The sequence below is a fragment of the Pseudonaja textilis genome, chromosome 2, assembly GCF_049901715.1.
Source record: "Pseudonaja textilis isolate UNSWEBS1 chromosome 2, rPseTex1.2, whole genome shotgun sequence".
In the NCBI taxonomy this organism is placed as follows: domain Eukaryota; kingdom Metazoa; phylum Chordata; class Lepidosauria; order Squamata; family Elapidae; genus Pseudonaja; species Pseudonaja textilis.
Window position 1 is genome coordinate 229824486 of NC_141991.1, and position 10310 is coordinate 229834795.

A 10310-nucleotide genomic window follows, 5' to 3' on the forward strand; every position below is an offset into this window, starting at 1 on the left:
TTTGTTGGTTATGTTGATTAGTGATTTTGGGAGTTATATTTCTAACACATCTGTAAGTTTCTAGATTGACAGGTCAGAAATGGTAATTGAACCAAAGTTACACATTGGTTTTATAGTAAGAGGATGCCTTGGTCTTACCAATTATCCTTTCTTGGCCAAGGTAGTTTATGTGGTCTCATTATTTCTGTCTCAGAATAGTATACAAATAAAACGCCAGCCCATTCTTATCCTGCAATATTGCCAGTATGGTTTCTCCTCCGTTACATTTCCTTCAGTGAATATATTTTCCATTGCAATTCTCCATTAATTACAGTTTTTGCAAATAAAAGACAATCAATGTGAGTCACACATACTGTATTTATGTTCATATAATGTTTTATAGTTTGTTAAAACTAGGACGTGTTGTTGAAATCATCAAGGGAATGTTCTGTAAGCTTATAAAAATGGGGGGTGGGGGCTAATGCGGTGCTGCAGAAAGAAATTATGTATTTTTTAATGCATAACAGCAAGACCATGGAGCTTATTTCTAATTTGTAATAAAAAATTGGAATTGGTGAACAGTGGTTTGGGACATCACCAGATCTCAAAGCGGTAGCTAGATTTACACATAAGACATAGATGGTCATTTGCAGACCGGCTCAATTTATTTAAACACATAAATAGCTCCAATAAACTGAGAATATTTTTGAAAATATGGAATTTCAGGGACTAGTTGCTCAAAGGTGAACCAAAATATAATATTGTTCAGCAGAGGGAGGAAACTTCCTGATGCCTGTGGGCAATATGTTACTGATGACTTTTTTAGCCAGAATGGTGTTGGCTACAGAAAAAACAAAAACACCAGTTTGTTATTTAAAACAATTCTATTCTCCTTGCACTGTACTCCATAAAGTATTTATTTAATTTTGGTCACCAAACTATTGTTTCAGTTTTATTATTTGCTTTTTTTTTGGTTCAAGAAAGTTCAGCTGTTCAAACATGGATGAAACTAAAATTTTGATGATCGATCTAATCCGGAATTTTCTTCGACAGTTGGAAGCTCACAAGCAAGACACATGTCCTATATAAAACATCTTTTCATGCCCAACTTCAACAATTGGCATTCAGAGCTGCATCTTTTTTGGCAATATGTTCCAAAAGAAACAGGCTTGTACTGCACAAAATTGCTTAACTCCCTGGGCATAGCCTCTATCCATTGGAATGGACATATCACAATATTCATGACCTTGGCCTTCATCTTGTCCCCTGCTATAGACTACACTTAAAACTATTCTAGACTTGAATATGTTTTCCTGCCTTCCCAACACTTTTTTTTCCTACTATAGAGATGATCTAGCATATTTCATTGGCGTAATGGCTCAGTGTTTAAAAAAAGTTCCGGTTTGAGATGAGAGCATCGTCCGACTGGGTAAGCTCCTGTTATTTGCCCAAGCTCCTGCCCACCCAACATTTTGAAAGCAAATGCAAGTAAATAAATAGGTGGAAAGCAGGGGTGGGATTCAATTTTTTTTTTTTTGCATATAAATTTTATTGAATTTACAATTAAAAAATAACATAACAACATTACATAAGAAACAGAGAGAAAAAGAAGAAAGAAAGAAGAGAAAGAGAGGAAGAAAAAAAGAAAAACGCTTTCGGTCTTGCGACCGAAAAAGGAGAAAAAGGAGTATAAACGAGAAAAAAAAAAAAAAAAACGGAAGAAAAAAGAAAATACGTTAAAACCAGACAAATATTCTTTTTGACAGTCTACAAGATCCAATTCTCCAATTCTTCTCTTACTTTAAATATACACATCTTATCGCTATTTATGGATATTTATGCTTATTTATGCTCATTGAACAGTTTATCTCTGATATAACCAATTATACCATGCATTCCAATTATTATCAAATGCTGAAGACTCTTTATTTTTAAGAGCTATGGTTAAATTGTCCATTTCTGCGCAGTCACATATTTTCTGAATGACCAATTGATCTGTAGGTAAACGGGATGATTTCCAGCACTGAGCAAATGCTAATCTGGCCGCAGTTAGAATATGAATTATTATATATTTCGTCTTTTTAGGAAAATGTTTATCAGAAATCCCTAGTAGGAAGAACTCTGGTTTATATTCAATTTGATCTTTGGTTATCTCCTCCAGCCATTTTCTAATTTTTTGCCAGTATTTCTGGGCTTCTTTACAGGTCAATTTTTTTAACAACTGGTTCTGTGGGCGTGGCTTAGATGGTAGGCGTGGCTTGGTGGTCATGTGACTGGGTGGACATGGCTTGGTGGTTATGTTATTGGCTGGGCGTGGCCAACTCAATAACACTCACATCGAGGCAGGCATCTCTTCGCCTGGCCTCTCATGACTGTGGGGATACTGCAACAGTTTTAAGTGTGAAAAATGTCATAAGTCACTTTTTTCAGTGCCATTGTAACTTTAAATGGTCACTCCACACAAGCAAAGTACCAGCAAAGGAGTGGAAAAAAACTCCAGAAATATTCCTGAGACAGGAAGTCTAGTCCTGCCAAGAATGTAAGAAGGGTTAACGGAGAGGCAGTTTCTGTAAGCAACACCAGAATGTTTCCTTCCTGCCTTCCTTACAGGATTAAGCCAGTAATTTCTTCTAACAACCGGTTCTCCGAACTGCTTAGAATGTGCGAACTGGTAGAATCCCACCCCTGGTGGGAAGGTAACAGTATCCCATGTGCCTCAGCATATAGTCATGCTAGCCATATGATTATGGAAGTGTCTTTGAACAACACAGGCTCCCTCAGCTAAGAAACAAAGATAAGCATTTCTCCCTAAAGTCAGACACAACTGGACAAGGGAGATCTTTACCATTATCTTTACTTCACTGGCATTGTGGCTGATGTCATGGTTTGGGTCACCACTGTATTTGCTAAATATATGGTGTGACATATTCACTCACTGTTTTCCAGGTTCATTCTACTTTGGGCAATGGGAGATTCCAGTTCTTTCAAACTGGGCTCTCTACACTTCAAAACCAGACTAACTTTTTGACTTAGAGAGATGGATCAGCTCAAATAGCAGGTGATTAATGGTGAAGTTGAAACCAGCAGAAGGAGGATTAGTCTCTTTTTTCTGCTTCAGGATACAATCCACCTCACCACTATATGGGTCAGCTCTTAATATTATTGTAAAGATGAAATGCTAATTCATGCTTTTGTTAGAGACCTATCAGGTCTCTGTTCATTGGAGAATCTGGAAGAAAGAGCTTTTAGGTCAGGGGTGTCACACTCACAGCATCAAGTTGTCATTCCATGATGTATCGTGACTTTTTTTCCCCTTCGCTAAACCAGTGGTAGATGTGGCCAGCGCGTGACGCATCTGTCCTACAGGCCATGAGTTTGACACCCCTGAGTTAGGTCTTTGACCACAAAGTTATCTTCACAGGATTGTATTCCTCATAAATAAAGAATTACCCCTACTCTTTCTTCTTCCATCCAATCCATGCCCCCTTCTCTCCTCTAATGGGAAGCCTGATGTGGAAGTAGCCATTTCTTCCTACCTCTTTTGCCATCTATGGGACGAGAAAAGCCTTTATCTGCCAGTTGCCCAAGCCCCTGGAGGTGGTCTGGGGCATCAGAGACTTGGTAGAGACAGAGCCATCTCTCCAAACTTGTCCTACAGTGCTGTCCAGTCTATGCCTAAACCTATCACTGAATTCATTGTTTAAAAATAGTTCACAAAAGCAGTTGACAGCTACAACAGGCAGTGGTTGTACAGTGTGGTGGGAAGGACTTTCCTACTGCTCCAAGGAACTCCTTATCATAATTTTTCAAGACAGAATAGACTTCAGCAATTGACACTGGCACACTGGCTCAAACACTGATCATTTCTACTGGCTCAAACACTTTCATGCAGCTATTTGAATGTGTTCTATGATTTTAATCATCTTACCGTACTACAAACTAATACAAAAATAAAAACAATAGTTGAGAACAATTCATCTTGTGTTCAGCCATTTTTATCTCTGGTTTTCCAGAGGTATTTAATTTGGTAAAAAAAAGACTTTTCGGTACCCCATTTTTTTCTGTGAATGTCAAAGCAGTGGATTTGGTGGTATACTGTGTTTTGAAACCTAAGGCTAATTTATACAAAGATTATTTTGTATCCATTAAAGCAACAATGTAAAAGAAGGAATTTTGTATGGTTCATGAGCATTACTGGTACATACCATAAAATCCCCCCCCTTCCTTCCCTCCCTGCCTCCCTCCCTTCCTTCCTTCCTGGTAGGCTAAAATATGGTGATCTCATTTGTGGTTCAATGTGTTGCATAAACATAGCCTTATAGCCTATATTTTGAGTAAAAAGTCTCAAAGAAAGTTCAAGTCATGATAATGCGTGTATCACTCTTCTACTGAGCTATGTCACACACTTATTACAACAGTGAAAATAGGAGGGTAACCATTTATACTGCTTTGAGCACCACACAAAAAGGCAAGATTAGATTATAAATTCATCAGTGTAATCTAAAATAATCTATTGTTCTGTGGGAAGAAATATCCATCTGGTTCAGTTCCAAGCTGGGAAAAAGACACTGGAAACTGGGAGGGTGCTTGGAAAGAAGGTTTAATGATGAATCAGAACCACATGGGTTCTGGGCAGCTGACTACATGGAGTTGAGAGTGAGGAGATTGTAATACCTTTTCTTGGGCTTTGCACTTGAACTTCCTGTTCCTGTGCAAGGACCTGTATTCTATTGGCTGTTGTCAGACTCCCATGAGACCATGTAGGGGTCATAGTTGGCTCTGTAGGCAAAGTACAAATCCTAGATGTTTGTCTGAGCTAAGTTTGATTGAAGTTTGGACTGTTGATGCAATGAAGGCCTATTGTGGCTTAATGACTTTGTCCTGGTTTGGCTCTGGGGTGAGGGTATTTGCTTATGAATAGAATTATCTAGTTTTCAATAAGCTCTTTATCTCTTAAGTGCTGACATCTGTTGTGGGCTATTAAGGAAGATGTGGGCTGCTTTCTCTCCAAGAGCATGTTTCTCCATTCCTCCTTTAGGGAAATATAATATTCTGCCTTTTTCTTTTAATATCCCTCAACTTCATTCTTCTAGGAGGGTGGTACTGACTTTCTACAGTTGCAAGATCTGTACATCATAATGAATAAACCAAAATTGCCTGGGTTTGCCCATCATCCTAAGCCATAAATCAGAATTAACAAATGATAAGACCTCAGTTTATATTGCACGCTTAAGTTACAATCAAATCTACTCCATTACAGTTTAGCGTAGTGCATGAATCCAAATCAGTAAACTTTACCTCCAAATTAGGACCTTCTGGATGTTGTCTATCCTTAAAGGAGAGGAAACAAATCAGGAGATGAGTCTGTGTTTTGATCTGCCTTCTATAAACAATAAAATATCATGGGGAAAGACTGAATATATTAAGCCAAGCTCTGTGTTGCTTTAAATTATGTACCTTTTCACTTATGCAGAACATTATTAGATGAGTGTCTTGCTTTTGCTGCACTAACAATGGACAGTCCCTGTAGACATTCCTCAGCAGTCATCTACAATCAAATGCACTGTTTTCCACATTCACATATATTTAACATCACCTCAAAGCTCCACTTCACTTGTCTCAAAAAGCCATTCATAGGAGGGGCAAACAAAGGCTTTCAACAGCATTTCATCCAAACATATCACATTAATTGTTCTACAGTTACACAGATGAGAATAAACCTGTAACATAAAAATGGAATAACACAAAACAGAAATAATCCAGGTTCAAAAGTGAAAACTTAAGCTAGAAGACGACAGAGAAGTATTGAATCAACCAAATGTTGGTTTGTTCAGGATCAATAAGCGAAATTAAGAAAATCAGGGTAAAAAAAAAACCTGTGCCTTTATGTATTTATTTCATTTTATTTATAAGCTGAATGTCTCATTCTGCAAAATGACTCTGGGTGGCTTATAATTAAAATCATAAACATAAAAATATTAAAATACTAACAATATTAGATATATAAATAAGAAAACACCAGAAAGAACATTACAATGGTGGCATCTTCCTTATTAATCCACTAGTCACTTCCAACATACAATGTCCTGTCAGGACTCCAAACCAATTGGCAGAGACAAGTTTTAACACTCTTCTGGAAAGCCGAAAGGGTAGGGGCAAGATATCACCTCAAGCAGCAAAATATTCCCCAGAATGGGGCAACAGCAGAAAAGGCTGAACATGGAATGGCATTTCTCAGTGCTGATATTGGCCGAGTTGCTTTCAGTACGATACATGTTGTGGTATCTGCAAGATCTCAGAATAAGGAGGTATGCAAGAGGGAAGACTGAAATGCCCAGATCTATTCATCGCTAAGTCCTCAATTTGGAAGAACCGGAGAAGAAGGAAATAAACAGATTCTCCAACATGTACCAGACATTCAGCAAACTATGCTAGTTTTCCTTAATTGGTTCACAGCACAAACCCAAACAAGTAGAGGCAATGCAATTATTTGTTATGAGTAATTTAAGAGAATCTGTTCAGTGACATTTAGAAGCATGGAGTCAACAATTCAAGATAGTGATGGCAACCACATTTTCTAAGCCATATCTTCTATACATTGCTAAACCTCTCGTGTCTCTAATCTTTAATAAGGCGAAATGGTGCATCACAGGGCAAGAATTGTTGAACCAAAGTATTTCAAATGGGCTAACTTACAGAATGCATCCAAAATCCAGGATCCATGAGTCTTGTGTAATTGACACAAAAGTTCTCATAAAGCAATTCATGACATAATACAAAACACTGTAAAACTGATCATGATGTTTGGCTGTATTATACATTGACCTGTATGTGCTGTGTGAACTGTGCTATACAGTTCGATATGGGCTAATTTCAAGCCAGATGCCTCTCTGAATATCTCTCTGAATTTTAAAGAACTTTCCAAGTACATTAGAAGTTCTGCAGTTTTTGAGGGCGTTGAGGAATCAGGTAAAGAAATACCTTTGAAACAATGATTCAAAGGGTTATGGTTTGCCTAGTCCTTTTTAAAAGTGTGTGATAGGCAGGTAAAAGAGGGCAAGGATTTGGTCATATGGTTGTGGATGTCATCTTGATACTCTCTCTCTCTCTCTCTCTTACACACACACACACACACACACGCACACACACACACACACACACACTTACAGAAATTACTCTGTCTCTGTATCTTTATATCTCTCTCTCTCTCACACACACACAGTTACAGAAACTACTCTATCTCTGTATCTTTATATATTGAAAAAAATCTCCAAGCTTCATCAATACAACTTCAGCAACAGAGTGGTCAATGTCTGGAATACTCTACCTGACTTTGTGGTTTCTTCCCCAAACCCCAAAAACTTCAGCCTTAGACTGTCTACTATTAACCTCACCCCCTTCCTAAGAGGTCTGTAGGGGGCATACATAAGCGCACCAACCTCCCTGTCCTATTGTTTCTTTTTATTTTTCTTATATGTACCCATTTCATGTATTCATAACTATGTATATACTTATACCTATTATCTTGTAAGCAATTGACAAATCAAAATAAATAAAAAATAAAATAAAATTCTGTGAATCAAAATGTTGACAGGCTGTCTAAGCTCTTCTGCTCAAGCAGGAAAAATGTATAGGGTCTCCTACTTGAGCAGAGAGTTGGATTAGGAGACCTTCGAAGTCCCTTCCAACTCTGTTATTCTGTAATTTAATTCTATGTAATCCTATGCTTTTGATTTAAAATGTTGCTCACTATCTGTATAACCTTGGATGCAAAATAAAGTATTTTCCTGCCCTTTGTTCATTCATCGGATTCAAACAAGAGATCATGATGTCCATAGTTTATTATTGGCCTCCTTAAAAAATACATGCTTCTTCTAATGGATACCCAGACCAAACCTTTGGGACGGGGCAGGTGATATAGCCAAGTTAATAATTAAATTCCTGCATGACATTTGCACATCTTAGTGGATAGAGAAGTCACTCTTGGGAGCCATTCTGATATCTTTCAAATAAAATATTATGGAAAGCAGCTGTTAGGCCCAACTTATGTGAGTAGCTATTGGCAGGGAAAGGTTTTAGAGGTAATCATAACTAGCAGCTCTGTGAAAAATTAGCACGAGACCCATAGAATTTTTTTCTAAATATAAACCAAAAGAAAATTCATATTTATAGATTAGTCAAGGAAAGTGGAAGCAGACTCATAAATGCAACTGCCATGATATATTCTTCCTATTTTTGGATCTGTAGAAATTTTAGACAAAGTGAACGATCTTTTAACAGATTTTAAATTTAGAAAAAATGTACTTAGAAATCTGTACTAGAAATAAATTTTATGACAGAGTACTTTACCATTCCTAATAAAAGAAAATCAGATAAAAACTGGTATAACTTCTACCACAACTGATAATATTAAATGTCCCTTGTATCATTTATCTTTTTAACAGGCAGTGTACACAAGGCACAGAACTGAAACATTTGTGTCTAAACAAAGGGAAACTTGAAAGCAGCTGATGCCAAATGTTTACACTAGGTTGTTATTAAAAAGCTGATGAGCTCGGCTGATAAAATAGATCATTTTAGACTTAGAACCCTCAAAAGGCTTTTCTGTGGAAGGTCATACGGTTATTTCCTTTTTAGTTGTTTCTTTAACATCAAAAGAGCAGTTGATCTAAATATGGCATAGAAAACTTGAAATATAAAAGTGCCATTGAGAAAAGTACAAAAGAATCTAGATACACACACACACACACTATATATATATATATATATATATATATATATATATATATATATATATATATATATATATATATATATATATGGATCTTTGGTTGTTCGGGTTTCTCCCGCGTAAGATTCAAGTATCTAGGCAACGTTTCGATGAAGTCTCATTCATCATCTTCAGGCTTCTGTCTCCGGCTCTGTGCTTTTCAGAGTAATGTGAGATTGCAGCTGCTTCCTCCTTTTAACTGCCAGTGGGGGTGGGACTTGATTGGGTGGGGGCTTGGCTGTGTTCTGATTGGGTGGGGGTGTGTTCTCATTGGTAGGGGTTTGGTTGTGTTCTGATTGGTTGGGGGTTAGCCGTGTTCTGATTGGTTGCAGGCGTGTTCTGTTCAGGTGGGGGCTTGGCTGTGCTCCGGTTAGTCTTAGTTGCTGGGGATCAACCCAACAACTGGTGGGAGTTGTGATCTTGCTGTTTGGCTTCTAGTTCGTGGTCTAGATACTTGAACTTACGCGGAGGAAAACTGAACAACCAAAGATCCACATATAAATACCATGAGAACCTCAGAAAACAAATATATATATATATATATATATATATATATATATTCTGAGGTTCTCATGGTATTTGTATGTGGATCTTTGGTTGTTTGAGTTTTCTCGCGTAAGATTCAAGTATCTAGGCAACATTTCGATGAAGTCTCATTCATCATCTTCAGGCTTCTGTCTTCGGCTCTTGCTTCTCAGAGTGATGATGAATGAGACTTCATCGAAGCGTTGCCTAGATATCTTGATCTTACGTGGGAAAACCCAAACAACCAAAGATCCATATATATATATATATATATATATATATATATATATATATATATATATATATATTCTGAGATTCTTGCGGGTATTTGTATGTGGATCTTTGGTTATTCGGGTTTCCTCCCACGTAAGATTGGAAGTATCTAGGCAACGTTTCGATCAAATCTCATTCATCATCTTTAGGCTTGTGTCTTCAGCTCTGTGTTTCTCAGAGTGATGTGAGCTTGCAGCTGCTTCTTCCTTTTCAACTTCCCTTCCTAGATGTCTTGGTATACAAAAAATCCAATGGCTCCCTAGGACACACCATCTACCAGAAGAAAACACATACAAACCACTATCTACATGCACTCTCACACCACCACCCAGCACAGATCAATTCCGTAGCCGAGACACTCATCTCCAGAACAAAATGGTTAGCTGACGAACAACACCTAAAAACCAAACTACACACTCTCACCAACGTACTAACAGCCAATGGATTCCAAAGAAAGACGATTACCCACCTAATCCAAAAAGAAAACCCAACCAAAATCCAAGACAAAGAACAAGAGAACGGCAAAGCCCTCCTCCCATATATAAAAGGCACTACAGACAAAATCAGCAAGATCCTCCAAAAACACAACATTAAAACAGCATTCTGCACAAACAGAAAAATATCCACCATCCTAAGAAACCCCAAAGACAAGGTCGAATTAGAAAACCAAGGAATATACGAAATCCCTTGCACTGCCTGCCCCAACACATACATTGGACAAACTAACAGAAGAATAAGTGCACACATTGAAGAACATAAGAAC